Source organism: Trachypithecus francoisi, unplaced genomic scaffold, assembly GCF_009764315.1.
Source record: "Trachypithecus francoisi isolate TF-2019V2 unplaced genomic scaffold, Tfra_2.0 Lachesis_group0, whole genome shotgun sequence".
NCBI lineage: Eukaryota > Metazoa > Chordata > Mammalia > Primates > Cercopithecidae > Trachypithecus > Trachypithecus francoisi.
Genome location: NW_022681453.1, coordinates 189,393,336 through 189,407,230, shown reverse-complemented (window position 1 = coordinate 189,407,230; position 13,895 = coordinate 189,393,336). Strand labels below are relative to the sequence as shown.

Genomic DNA, 13,895 nt, shown 5'->3' with positions numbered 1-13,895 from the left:
GCAGGAAAAACTCCTCTTTTCTTTCAAAGGACTTTGGGCTCTGGCAAAAAAAATGTCTAGAAGTAGGCTTCTGATGGCCATGCTTCTATTTTCCCATCAGCCTTTAGGAGTAGACTTGTTCTGCACAGAAATGTCATCAGATAGGAGGCAAAGACAAAGCACAGTCTCTTGGGCTACTTTCTGGAGTGAAAGCCCAAGGCTTTTCCAGATACTAGAAATGTTTCCATACTGCCATAAACAGGAAATATTCAAATTTAGCCCAACGAAAAGAACGAACTAATTATTGCAAATGTGGCTATCTCATCTAAAGAGATGACGCTTGTGCGTACAATGGGTAGTAGAACAAGAGAGCAGCAATCTAACTTGTTCTAAAAGGATTTTTGCTGCTTCACTGGATTGGACACACTCGAAACCAAACAGCTGTCGTGGCTTTTTGACAGCAGAGGTCAGGCAAAGAAACATAAACAATGTGTTTAGGATGTTCTAACAGATCTTATTTCTTATTATATGATTAAATGTGTGTCTAATTCATTCAGAGATTTTTAAACCAATGACTAATAATCACAGATTATACTTTTAAGCCTATGTAAATGGATGATTTGCTGTAATGGATTTACTGTTCCAAAAAGTTGATGAGACATTCTACCATTCTACCAATAATATTAGTTAGACTTTGGCAATTTTCACAAAAATACCTCGTCATGTCTCCTCCATCTATACTGATACAATTGCCTCTTAAATTAGAAAATAACTGTTTTCTCCAACTTGAGTGAAATGTCCTAATGTTTCCAGTGAACTAGGTGGGCTTATGCTAACTAGAAGATTATATATGTGTAAATATCAAGTGTGACTTTTCCAGGTAATAAGTTAATTCCAGAACATGGACTAGTGGTACCTTAATCAGTGGAAAATTTGTCAACATAGTGTTAATAACAGATGGAGACTGACCAAAATGTGGAGCTTCATTTAACATACCCTGTTGGGTCTAACAAAAACAAATATTAATCTTCTGAGTTAATATAATTGGGACTATATATTTAGCTAGTTGCTAAAGCATACTTAGATCTAATTCCCCTTCTACTTCATGGCAGAAATCAGAAGAAGAGATGATTCTCAAATGAAAGAATCAACTGATGATATCCCTGCAACAATCATCAGAGCACTTTTTAAGGAAGTTAAACATATTCTAACATCAAATATACTGGTGGAAAAATTGAATAGATTCAATCCTAGAATTTTAATACACTTCACAAGTAGAATGGAGTCTTATCTTCTTGTTTCCGAAGCAACTCTGGGAAATTACAATACTAAAATACTAATCTCAAACTGTCACCACCAACCACAGACATCAGAGTTCCCCATGAATTCCCAACACATTAATAGGGGGACTGTATGGCCTTTATATTGGCCTTTTTCAGTAATATGGCTCACACTGAATAGTTTGATTGATTACTTCAACACAATGTTTAATATTAAATGTAGAGATTTGGGTATGTTCCCCCTTTCTCTGAACCTATAATTTTTTATGTCCTTGATGAAAATTTGACATAAATAAAACAGGAATGTGTACTATATTTCATAACAAAGTGGCTTACATGACCAAACTTTATTAAAAGGAATGCTTTCTCAAATAACATTTTTCCAACCACAAAGATGTATGCAAACATAGAGTTGTGTCTTATGTCAGGCAGAAAAATAAACTCGAGAACAAAGAAATACTTTTTCCTTCTTTAATCGTTCAGTTAACAAGTGGAAAATAAACCTAAGCTTATTTTTAGTCTTCATTGTGAGAATCAAATTCTTTACATTTTGATTCTTATTGCTCCCTTGCCTCCTTCTTTTCTCTGTTTATGAACTCTCAAGGGATTGGTAATGCCACTCTGACTGAAGAAGACGACCCAACCAAATGTCAAAATGTATTTATCTGTACAAGACTGAGGGGAAATCACCAAGCTGACACCTTAGAGAGAAAAACACAACTGTTCCATCTTTCCAGCAGTCTAAGAAATATGAGTGTCCCCAAAAAGAAATAAAATATGCAAAGTCATATTTCCAATGAGTACTAAGTCTTCTTGGATAAAATGAAATGAAGTTAATATGAATCCTGTTTAACTATAAATTTATTAATTAAAGACCAGAAGGATTACTTAGTTATTACTATTCACCAAGCCTATTCCTTAGGGGGATCTTTCCATTCAAAATACTTCAAGCGAAGGAACTATTGCATAGCCATGTTGGAATTCCAACAACACACTATAGAGGGCCTGGTATATGGCTAGTGCTTAGTAAGTGTGTTGGATTAAATAATATTATTTATCTCAATGTTCTGTCTTTTAATACATTGTCTGACCATAACAGGTCACTGTTGCTTAGTTATGGATGACAACAATAAAAATTAATACCTTCCAATACCGTGTGCATTTATTGTACATCCTAGGACCAGCATATAATCATTCTTGGATACTGCTAAGATAAAACCAGTCCCAAAGGTAGAATAGAATCTCCTTGACCATAAAAGCTTGCTGCATACTTTGTTCCCAACATATAACTGTTCCGGTCTTAACGTTTCCAGTCATTGAAATGTGTCAAAGCTCCTATTTGGTCTCCAGCATGAGAAGGCCTCCACCATTTAAGGAGGAGAAACGTGGTAAATAATAAAAAATAGTCTCACCATTCCATCTTATATACAGGTTGGGTCAAAGAAATGCAAGAAGATAAATTAACACCAAGTGTCTGCAAACACTCCTCAATGAGTGAACATCATGGTTGACTCACTGTGGGAGGAGAACAAATATGCAGAGCTCATGCCTGGCTTCTCAACCATAGCAGGGTGTTCTTTCATAGGTTTGCTGTCTTTCTGGTTGTATAGTGCAGAATAGCAGAAGCTCCCGGTGACAACATGACCTCACTGTTATAGGCCCCCTTAGCCAAGCTTTCTTAGCTGAGAGTGGCCAAGAGGATAGCCTTAGGAAAGACGGTGTGGATGTGCATTGTTATCTTTGTCAAATAGGATGTCCCAGCTATGAAAGAAAGTTTTATTGAGAAAAGACAAAAATATTTTACCGAAACATATCCATTAGAGGAATAAATTCTGGAGAACTATCATATAGCATGGTGACTATAATTATAATGTACTGTATATTTGAAATGCTAAGAAAGATTTTAAATGTTTTCATCACACAAAAAAATCATTATGTAAGGTGAGGATTATGTGAATTAGCTTGACTTCAAGCTAATTAACAACAAACTAAGTTATATCACAGGGTATAAATAGTAAAATCTAAAAACTGAAAAAAAAAAGAATTCTGATTTGAGGCTTCCATGTGTCTACTATGTTTTGTTGATCATTTCTGATAATTCTGACTTCAAGCTAATTAACATAATCATTCCACACCATGTGCAGATATCAAAACATCACATTTTACCTCATAAAGACATACACTTTTTATTTGTCAATGAAAATAAATACACAATAATAATAAGTAATTTTAAAGTCCCCCTTTCCCAAAAAACATATTTTAATTGGCTTGATATAATAATTATAAATATTTATGAAGTACCCACAATATATCTGACATGGTGCTAATAATTGTAGTATATACAAGTTCTCACTTAATTATAGCAATAATTCTATAGGATACAAATGACAAAAACAAGGCTTAGAGGGAAGTAACTTGTCCTAGTTTACATACCTAGCAAGTTAGCAAGTAGTAGGTTCGTTTTCCATTTTAATTGGACTATTGAAATACCACCTTTCAGATGGTAATCCTGCCCCAGTTTCTTACTCTAGTCCTGTCTTTCAACACACACACACACACACACTCTCCTTTTCTGTCATTGTCACCAATGTGATCACACTATAGCAGAGATATGGCTATGAACTCATTATTATTAAAAAGAAAACAGTGACCTACACTGCAACTCTTCTGCTCAATAACCAACTGTAGCTTCCTACTGTTCACGGGACAAAGTGCTCTGTTTGGTATTCGAGATGCTTCATAATGTAATCCTCACACATGAAACTTTTTCTTTCCATGTATTTCATGCATCTACCAAACTTACTTTCCCTGTATATCCTCAGCAGTTTCTCACATCAGGACTTTGCTCATGTGGTTTTCTAGATTTGAAAAACTCTTCGCCCAATTTTAAAACTGGCATTCAAACCCATTTATCTTTTAAGACTCAGTGGAAATGTTACTTTACTTAAGACGTAAAAGGGTTTAAGAAAGATTCAAATATGATCTTCCTTAACCCTTCAAAGATAAAGATAAATCCTCAAAGTGAACACATAAAAAAGTTAGTGATGTTGGCCCTTGTGGATAAAAACAAACAACAAACAACCACAAACTAAGTTATATCACAGGGTACAAATAGTAAAATCTAAAAACTGAAAAAAAAAACCGAATCCTGATTTGCGGCTTCCATTTATCTACTATATTTTGTTGATCATTTCTGATAAGTATAATAACAATGTTGAAATGAATGTATGTGTTCTTTGAAAATTTCCATGTCTATAGATTTTTATTGGCTATTTCACTTCTTTACTCCTTCTCAGGATTTCATCTATAGTTAAAACATCCTAGCAAATCACTAAAACTGTTTCTAGGTATGTAAAATTGTATACTAATTCTTCTGTGTTTGCCTAACATAGTTTGTTGTGTAGACCAAATTCGTTAATTCATCCAATATACTTTTATAGCATATTTAGACATGTCAGGATTATGCTGTGAAGAAAAAAATATGCTTGAGACACCTTGTACATTATTCAGTCCTTCACAATATAATCAATGGTCAAGGTGAAAGCCCTTTGAAAACTCTAAAATGTTTCACTGTGTAAGGCATTGTTAAAGTTGTGTAATGAATACTTAAAGATACATCATTAACCTTTGAGGTCAATGCCATAACAACCTCCATCTGCTATCCAACAATTGTCCTTTAGAGAGAATTGTGTAAAAAAAAAAAAAAAAAAAAAAGAATCCGTGGAATAAGACTCATTGCTTATTAGTGTTATTTGGCACGTCTTAAGTTCTTATAAGTCGGTTTAGTCCTAATTTTGACAGTGAGATTTCTCCAAAAATATAATTAGTAACATATTATTAGTAGTCAACATCGTTTAGATTTTGTAAAATATTAAATCACTGTTTAACTGTAACCACAGTTGTAGTTAAAATGGGAGGGATCTAGATCCACCTATGATTTTCCTGGAGGACAGCTTTCCATGGTGATGTTGGGAGGGAAAAAGGTTCTTAACATATTAGAATGAGCAAACATTGGCATCGACTTTCCATAGTGCTGCCAATCACTGTAAAGCACAACCTAACCCTGTTCACTAGTGTTTGCACTCAGATTTAAGTACTGGCATTACGGGTGAGGCAATAGGCTAATCAATAGAGCTTCTTTTGTGGTTGTTAATTTAATATTGGTTCATGCCCACGCTGGAGTCTGCTCTTACACGCATTTACTGGCAAGTGTATATTTAGACAGCACTTTTTTTTTTGGTTTCTCATAGTTTTAGTGATGTTTCATTTTCAGGTTCTTTCAAGGCAACCATTACATGACTCATCCAATGGACATTTAATCGCCATGTTTTCATTTTCTGTTCTTTGCTTTCTGTGGTACTTTCAGATCACGAATCCCTCATGGCAGCTGGTATTCTTAGGAAACGGTTTAATTTCAATGTTGGAATGAAATCAAAACAAAAATATTCTTATGACGACAAATCTGAGCCTACTCAAGGAAGTTTTTATTAACAAAAATAAAAAAGTATACATTTTAAGATTCACTTTAAATTTTTGAAAAATGTTCCAGTTTTTGGCAGACGAGGCACATCTTGTTTTATTTCATTTCACTTTATTGTGCTTGGCAGATGCTGTGTTTTTTTACAAATTGGAAGTTTGTAACAACTCTGTGTGGAACAAGCCTATCTATGCATCAGCGCCGTTCTTCCCACAGCAAGTGCTCAGATTTTTGTCTCTGTGTCACATATTGGTGACTCTAGCAATATATCCAACTTCTTCATAATCATGATATCTATTACAGTGATCTGTGATCGGTGATCTTTGGTGTTATTGCTTTGGGGCACCATGAACCACACCCATATAAGACAGTGAAGTAATTGATAAATGCTGTGTGTGTTCTGACTGCTCCACTAACTGGCCATTCTCTGACCTCTTTCCTTCCACTTCAGCCTCCCTATTCCCTGAGACATCCCAATACTAAAATTGAGCCAGGCTGGGCACTGTGGCTCATGCCTGTAATCCCATCAATTTGGGAGGTCGAGGCGGGCAGATCACTTGAGGTCAGGAGTCTGAGAGCAGCCTGGCCAACATGGCAAAACCGTGTCTCTACTAAAAATACAAAAATTAGCTTTGTATGGTCCCAGCTACTCAGGAGGCTGAGGCAAGAGAATCGCTTGAACCTGGGAGGCAGAAGTTGCAGCGAACCAAGATTGCACCACTGTACTCCAGCCTGGGTGATAGAGTGAGACTCTGCCTCAAAAATAAATAAATTCAAAATAAAATAGAGCCAAATAATAACCCTAAAATGGCCTCTAAGTGTTCACATGAATGGAAGAGTCACATGCCTCTCACTTTCAATCAAAAAATAGAAAGGATGAAGTGAGGGGAAGACAGGTTGAAAGCTGAAATAGGCCCAAAGCTAGGTCTCTTGTTCCAACCTTTAGCCAAATTATGACTGCAAAGGAAAAATTACTGAAGGCTGTTAAAAATGCCATTCCTGGCTGGGCGCGGTGGCTCAAGCCTGTAATCCCAGCACTTTGGGAGGCCGAGACGGGCGGATCACGAGGTCAGGAGATCGAGACCATCCTGGCTAACCCGGTGAAACCCCGTCTCTACTAAAAAAAATACAAAAACTAGCTGGGCGAGGTGGCGGGCGCCTGTAGTCCCAGCTACTTGGGAGGCTGAGGCAGGAGAATGGCGTAAACCCGGGAGGTGGAGCTTGCAGTGAGCTGAGATCTGGCCACTGCACTCCAGTCCGGGCGACAGAGCGAGACTCCGCCTCAAAAAAAAAAAAAAAAAAAAGCCATTCCAGTGAACACACAAATAAAAAAGTAAATCTGCTGGTATGGAGAAAGTTCGAGAAGTCTGGATAGAGGATCAAACAAGTCACAACATTCCCTTAAACCAAAGCCTAATCCAGAGCAAAACCATACTGTGATCCATAAGATACTATACACTGACGTGAGGAGGCTAAAGAAGAAAAGTCAGAAGCTGGCAAAAGTTTGGTTCATGAGATTTAAGCAAAGAAGTCATTTTCATAACACGAAAGCACAAGATGAGGCAGCAAGTGCTGACACAGAAGTTGCAGCGAGTTAGCCAAAAGATCTCGCTAGGATAGCTGATAAAGGTGGCTAGATACTAAACCACATATTTTATTTTTTGTTTTGAGGATTTAATATTTATTACACATTCACTGAAGATAACTGCTAAGCCCTCAAATATTGGGATGTCTCAGGGAATGAGGAGGCTGAAGTGGAAGGAAAGAGGTCAGAGAATGGCCAGTTGCTGGAGCAGTCAGAACACACACAGCATTGATCAATGACTTCACTGTCTTATATGGGTGTGGTTCATAGTATCACACAATTTCATCTTTAAGGACTACAGAAATAGACCAACTGTATATAAACAATCTTGTGGAAATACGTAGGAGAGAACAGTAATTTGGGTGAGAAAAATATGACACTAGAGGGTTTGGGATGGATAATGGTGCACAAGCAAAAAGTTCAGAGGCTTGAAAATATGGTCAGCTATGAATCTCGTATTTCCCCCAATAGCCTTAGCCCTTAGTCACCATGCGCTCCATCATCTTTTACCTCTGCTTCTTCTATTTTTGCCACTTGTCCCTTGCAACTCTCTCAACTCCCTTGCCTCTAGTTTACTCTTCTTCTCATTTACTACAGCTTAATGTTTTGTGGGGAGTATTGTAGCAAAGCTATTTCAAAAGCAGGAAAAGTCCAACGGATCCAATAAGTTTACAAATAGAAATTTATACTAACAGGGATGCTTTCAAAATCTTTTTTTTTTTTTTTTTTTTTTTTTTGAGACAGAGTCTCGCTCTGTCGCCCGGGCTGGAGTGCAGTGGCCGGATCTCAGCTCACTGCAAGCTCCGCCTCCCAGGTTTACGCCATTCTCCTGCCTCAGCCTCCCGAGTAGCTGGGACTACAGGCGCCCGCCACCTCGCCCGGCTAGTTTTTTGTATATTTTAGTAGAGACGGGGTTTCACCGTATTAGCCAGGATGGTCTCGATCTCCTGACCTCGTGATCCGCCCGTCTCGGCCTCCCAAAGTGCTGGGATTACAGGCTTGAGCCACCGCGCCCGGCCCAAAATCTTAAATTACATAAGTGTTTTTTATATTAGCACAAAGTTTATTTAAACCTCCATACTTGACAATAGAACACTTGGATAATTTAACAAACATCCTCATAAGAAATTATTAAACATTAAAATTCGTTTTTCAATAAATATTTAATAATAAGGTAGATAACATGCTTTTCTCACATGGAATTTTATGTAACTGCAGCTAAAGCAAAACATCCTGTTCACTGGGTAAAAGACAGACATGGACCTGCTTTATGTGCTTATACTTCAGTGCAATTAAAAAAATACTGTAATTGTAATTTCAGAACTTCAAAATTCTGTTAAGTACCAGTGTTCTCTCTTTTCTTTCATATGGGAAAAGAAAATTCCTTTGAAAACCATTTGAAGCTTGGACAAAAATTCCACAGCTATATTCCTCAGGATCACTTTGCAGAGTCTTCAAGACTCAGATACAGCGAAGCTTCAACTCAACCTTTCAGAGAAGATATTCTATTAATAGCTTGCATGATCTCGTCAACCAAGAGAAGGTTGGTGGCAATCACAGTGCAGGAGTGAAGAAGCTGTTTCTTTGATCAATAGTTATCCCATACTCCTATTTCTGCTGCTACCATTGGTTCACCTATGTTGAGGTCCACATCCACAAGCAGACTGATTCTGAATATTCTGCTTGAATTTCAACTAATGTTCTTGAAGATCAAAAGCAGAATTCTGAGCAAGAACCTTGGGAATAATCGAGCAATGCATCAGTAAATGCTTGAACTCCAAGCTGTTCACTGCCCTTTACGCTGGGCTTATATTTAATGAGGGCTTCTGCCATTGCCACTTCCACGGCACCAACACCTGGAACTACACAGCCATCATGAATAGCTCTTCTGACAGCCCTCAAGCCATCTCTGATGGCGTCTTTGGTTTGAGAGAGTGTGTGCTTATCTGATCCTTTGATCAATGATGTGACAGAGTGAGGATTGTTACATTTCTCAATAAAGGTAAACTTCTCTTCTCTCAATGTATACTCATGCACAAGAACTGCAAGTCCCAAGCAGTTGGGATTTAGGTCATCAAAATAAATCAGAGCTACCCTGCCACAAGCAAGAGTCAGCCTGTCCATATTTCTACTTTTAGCTCTGTGCAGACCTACTACACCTTCTTTTGCAAGAGCATCTAAGGAAAAGAGATCAATTTACTTTTGATAATAACAACAAATCCTTTATCTGAATCACCGCAGATTTTCCCTTTCAGTTCTTTTTTTTTTTTTTTTTTTTTTTTGAGACGGAGTCTCGCTCTCACCCAGGCTGGAGTGCAGTGGCGCGATCTAGGCTCACTGCAAGCCCTCCCTCCTGGGTTCACACCATTCTCCTTCCTCAGCTTCCCAAGTAGCTGGGACCACAGGCGCCCGCCATCACGCCCGGCTAATTTTTTTGTTTTTTTTTAGTAGAGACAAGGTTTCACCCTGTTAGCCAGGATGGTCTCGATCTCCTGACCTCGTGAACCGCCCGCCTCGGCCTCCCAAAGTGCTGGGATTACAGGCCTGAGCCAACACACCTGGCCAGTTCTATCATTTTTTAACTATGTGTTCAATGAACTTTCTTCTGATTTTATGATTTTTTCTCTCTCTTCTTCACTCTTGTAAATAAAAAGGCCAGAATTTACTTCCTTTTTTCTTGTTCTAATGACACACTACACTTGAGGATGTATGCATCTTCCGCCCTTTTCTTCATATCAGGATGCCGTGCTCCATGGTCCAAAATAGGCCTCTAAGCTTGTATCAGTTTCAGGTTTATTTTTCATCTCTATGAGGAGATTGATAGATTCATCTTGTTTTTTAATGGCCAAAATGGTGTCCACTACAGCCTATTTTAAGACATCTGCAAGTTCAGCGTGAACTTTAGTATGAAGAGATGTACTGGTCACATATCTTAAGTGTTTCTATGTGCATCTCTCTGCTTACTTTTACTTGTTCCAGGAACTGAAGGGCCCTTTCCTTTGGAGTCTCAAATCCTTCAGTGATTATTCTGGGATGAAGGCCTTCAGAAATGTAGAGGTCGGACTGTTTGAGTAGCTCTCTAATTATTAGGACACTGTAAGTCATACCATCACCGGTTATATCATCCTGAGCTGTTGCTACTTTTGCTATTAAGGATACATTTAATAGCATTTGCACTTCGTGAATTTGCATTTTGTGACGCGGCACATAGCTGTCTTTAGTAAGTTTGATTTGTCCAGCACCAGAAACAGGCGTCCTCATGGTGCCCTTGGATCCCAGGTAGGTCCTCAGTATGTCTTGAAGCCCCCGCACCACACTGATGTTGAGCACCAAAACCACCTGCACTTGGCCCACCCCAGCCTTGGGGTTCTGGGTCTTCCTGGCAGCCACGGCTGCTCAAGAGGAGGAAGAGCAAAAGACCTGTGTTGAGATCCCAGAGCCAGCGCAGGCTACAGAAGATCCGAATACTGTCTCCCACTATCCGGGTCTTCTGAAGATTTTTAGTATACTTAAAACAACCTCCTGTGGGGAGAAGATGCCATCTAGAACTTTCATAAAGAGTGGAAGTCGATTCCTAGTTTCAAAGCTTCCAAGAATAGACTGACTCTCTTGTGAGGGGCTAATGCAGATGTGACTTTAAGTTGAAGCCAAATTTCATTCGTCATTCTGAAAATCCTAGGGTTCACAAGAATTATGCTAAATCTACTCTGAAGATGTGACTCTATTACTGCAAGTTCATGATAGAACTTGAATGGGTGAAGAGTTTCTTCTTATGAATGAGCCAAAAAAAGTGTTTTGTTCTTTAAAGATGGAATCTACTCCTGGTGGACATGCTGTAAGTATTTTGAAATGACAGCAAAGGATTTAGAATATTACATAAACTTGGTTGATAAAGCAGTGGCAGGGTTTGCAGGACTAACTTCATTTCTGAGAGAAGTTTTACAGCATCATACACTACAGAGACATCTTTTGGGACAAGAATGTTCTTGAGTCAACTGATGGAACAAACTTCATTATTGTTTTATTTTAAGAAATCCTCACAGCTTCCCCAACCTTCAGCAACCACCACTCTGATCAGTCAAAAACCATCAACATTGACGTAAGATCCTACACCAGCAAAACGATTAGGACCTGCTGAAGGCCCTGGTGATGGTTAGCATTTTTTAGCAAGAGCATTTTTATTTAAGGTGTATGTACATTGTTTTGTTGATATAACACTATTGCATACTTAATAGAATATAGTATACCACAAACATAACATTTATATGCACAAGAAAACCCAAATTTTTGTTTGGCTCACTTTATTGCAAAATTCACTTTATTGCAGTGATCTGGAACTGAATTGCTAATATCTAAGGTATGTCTGTATTGGAAAATCATTTGAAAGCCGTGTTTTACTATAGAGCACCTTTGGAATAGTAAGTCAGAAAGGTCTATAGGAATGGTCTCCTTCCAATCTTTGTGCCTCAGAGATAGAGGAAATGAAGTCCATGGAAGTAATTTAACTTGGCTATGGTGACGGCTCAACTTAGCAGCAAAGCCCAAGCCCCCAGTGCTGCTTCAGCACACTTCACTATCTCACACAAAGTGGGTTCTTAAAACCTTACTTTGCGGATTAAAAGCACATTCTCATCTGATAATATACTTCTGACATTGTCGTTGGAAAAGTACAAATGCATACAATGAAAAGAATGACTTTTCAGATTCTCTAGATTATTTTCTGATAGTTTAGCGATTACATGTAGATAATCTGAAACATTAAAAGAAACAAAGAATATAATTCACCCAGGGTGTAGATTATGCCAGACTCTTAAAAAAGGAATTTAAGATAAGTTCTGAAGAATGATGATGAAGTGTCAATCAATTGGCAGTAGTAGGAAGAGCATCCCAGGCAAAGAGAATAACATAAGCCAAATCCTTCAAGTAGGAAATCTCCCAGCACTTTGTCAAATGTGAAATAAAACCATTATGGTTGGAGCACAGCGAGTGAAGCAAAAGCTGATGTTGAAAAAGTGGATAAACATCAGCCTATTCAGCCCTTATGGACCATGCTGAGGAATTATATTTTACCTTTTATTGTTATAGAAGAACTTTAAAACATCTTAAGCAAGGAAAGAGGATGATATAAATTTTAGAAAAGATTCTTCTCAGTTCCATATGCATTATTTGTAAGAAGAGATGAAGAATGGAGGTGAGATCATCAGGTAGGAGGTTTATTGTGATAAGCCAAGAGAATACTTGTGATTATTTGAAGACTAGAAAGGTAGCAGTGGAGTTGGAGAAGAATGCACAGACTTGAAGTTGATTTTGGAAGTAGAACAAACAGAGTTCAAACAAGCTTCTCTGGTTAGACTAAAATGTTTATTCAAAATTATATAATCAAGTAATATTGCTTATTTGATTATATAATTTGATATACCTCTTTTATTGATTCCTTCTTCACTTATATAGACCAGAAACTGTCAGATCCTCACAAACTGTCAGAGAAGCTATTATCTAGGCTTTATTTTGTCCCCAGGGCACACATCTTTAGTCAGTGTCTATAAAATCCACCTTCTGCACATTCAGATTCTGATTTATCCACTCGACAGTTGTGAGAATATGGACAAGTCATAAAACCTTTTAAATTCATTTCCACGAGGAAAAGAAAACACTTCCCACTAGCCTCCCCCCATCTTAATTCGGTATTTGCTGTGAGGCTTAGTAAGATAATAGGGACATCTTAGTTTCCAAAAAATTAAAAGCCCTTTTATCACACTTCTCCCTTAAACACACACACACACACACACACACATTTAAAACCACTAAAGAGATGTTTAAAGACACAAATATACAAGGACAATATTGGAAGAGACTTTTCTTTCAACCTTATCAGCCTAAGGAGAAAGACCAACATCATATAAAGAATTCAAGCAAGTCTCCTTAGAGGTAACAAGTGCTACCTAAGCCAAGCACTCAGAGAATTTAATCCACTTTTGGATCTGATTCATTGGAGGAAATGGGCTGGGAGCGGTGACTCACGCCTGTAATCCCAGCACTTTGGGAGGCCAAGGGGAGCGGATCACGAGGTCAAGAGATCGAGACAATCTTGACCAACATGGTGAAACCCATTCTCTACTAAAAATACAAACATTATCTGACCATGGTGGCGTGTGCCTGTAGTCCCAGCTACTCGTGAGGCTGAGGCAAAAGAATCGCTTGAACCCAGGAGGCGGAGTTCGCAGTGAGCCAAGATCACGCCACTGCACTCCAGCCTGGTGATGGAGTGAGACTCCATCTCAAAAAAAAAAAAGGAAATGACAACTGCCAAGGATGGACAAATATCCAAAGGTCACCTCTAATATGAAAGGTATAGACAGAAATAAACAGAATAAAAAACAACTTGGAAGGAACAGAGCTTATGTGAACAGAAAACAGGAGGACCTTTAGTAGAACTGTAATTTTAATCTTCAGAGAAATAAGAAAAACATTTCAGCCAGCCATGAAACAAGAAGTGCTGTAACAAAATCAAAGAACAAAAACATGTAAGAGTAGAGGTGAGGAACTCAATAGAAAATTTGAGAAAAAAAAAAAA

General features: G+C 38.1%; 1 pseudogene; it reads right to left on the bottom strand.

Moving 5' to 3' along the window:
* Positions 1 to 8,804: 8,804 nt before the first annotated feature.
* On the bottom strand, positions 8,805 to 10,597 carry LOC117077920 (annotated as a pseudogene).
* Between the last annotated feature and the right edge of the window lie 3,298 nt (positions 10,598 to 13,895).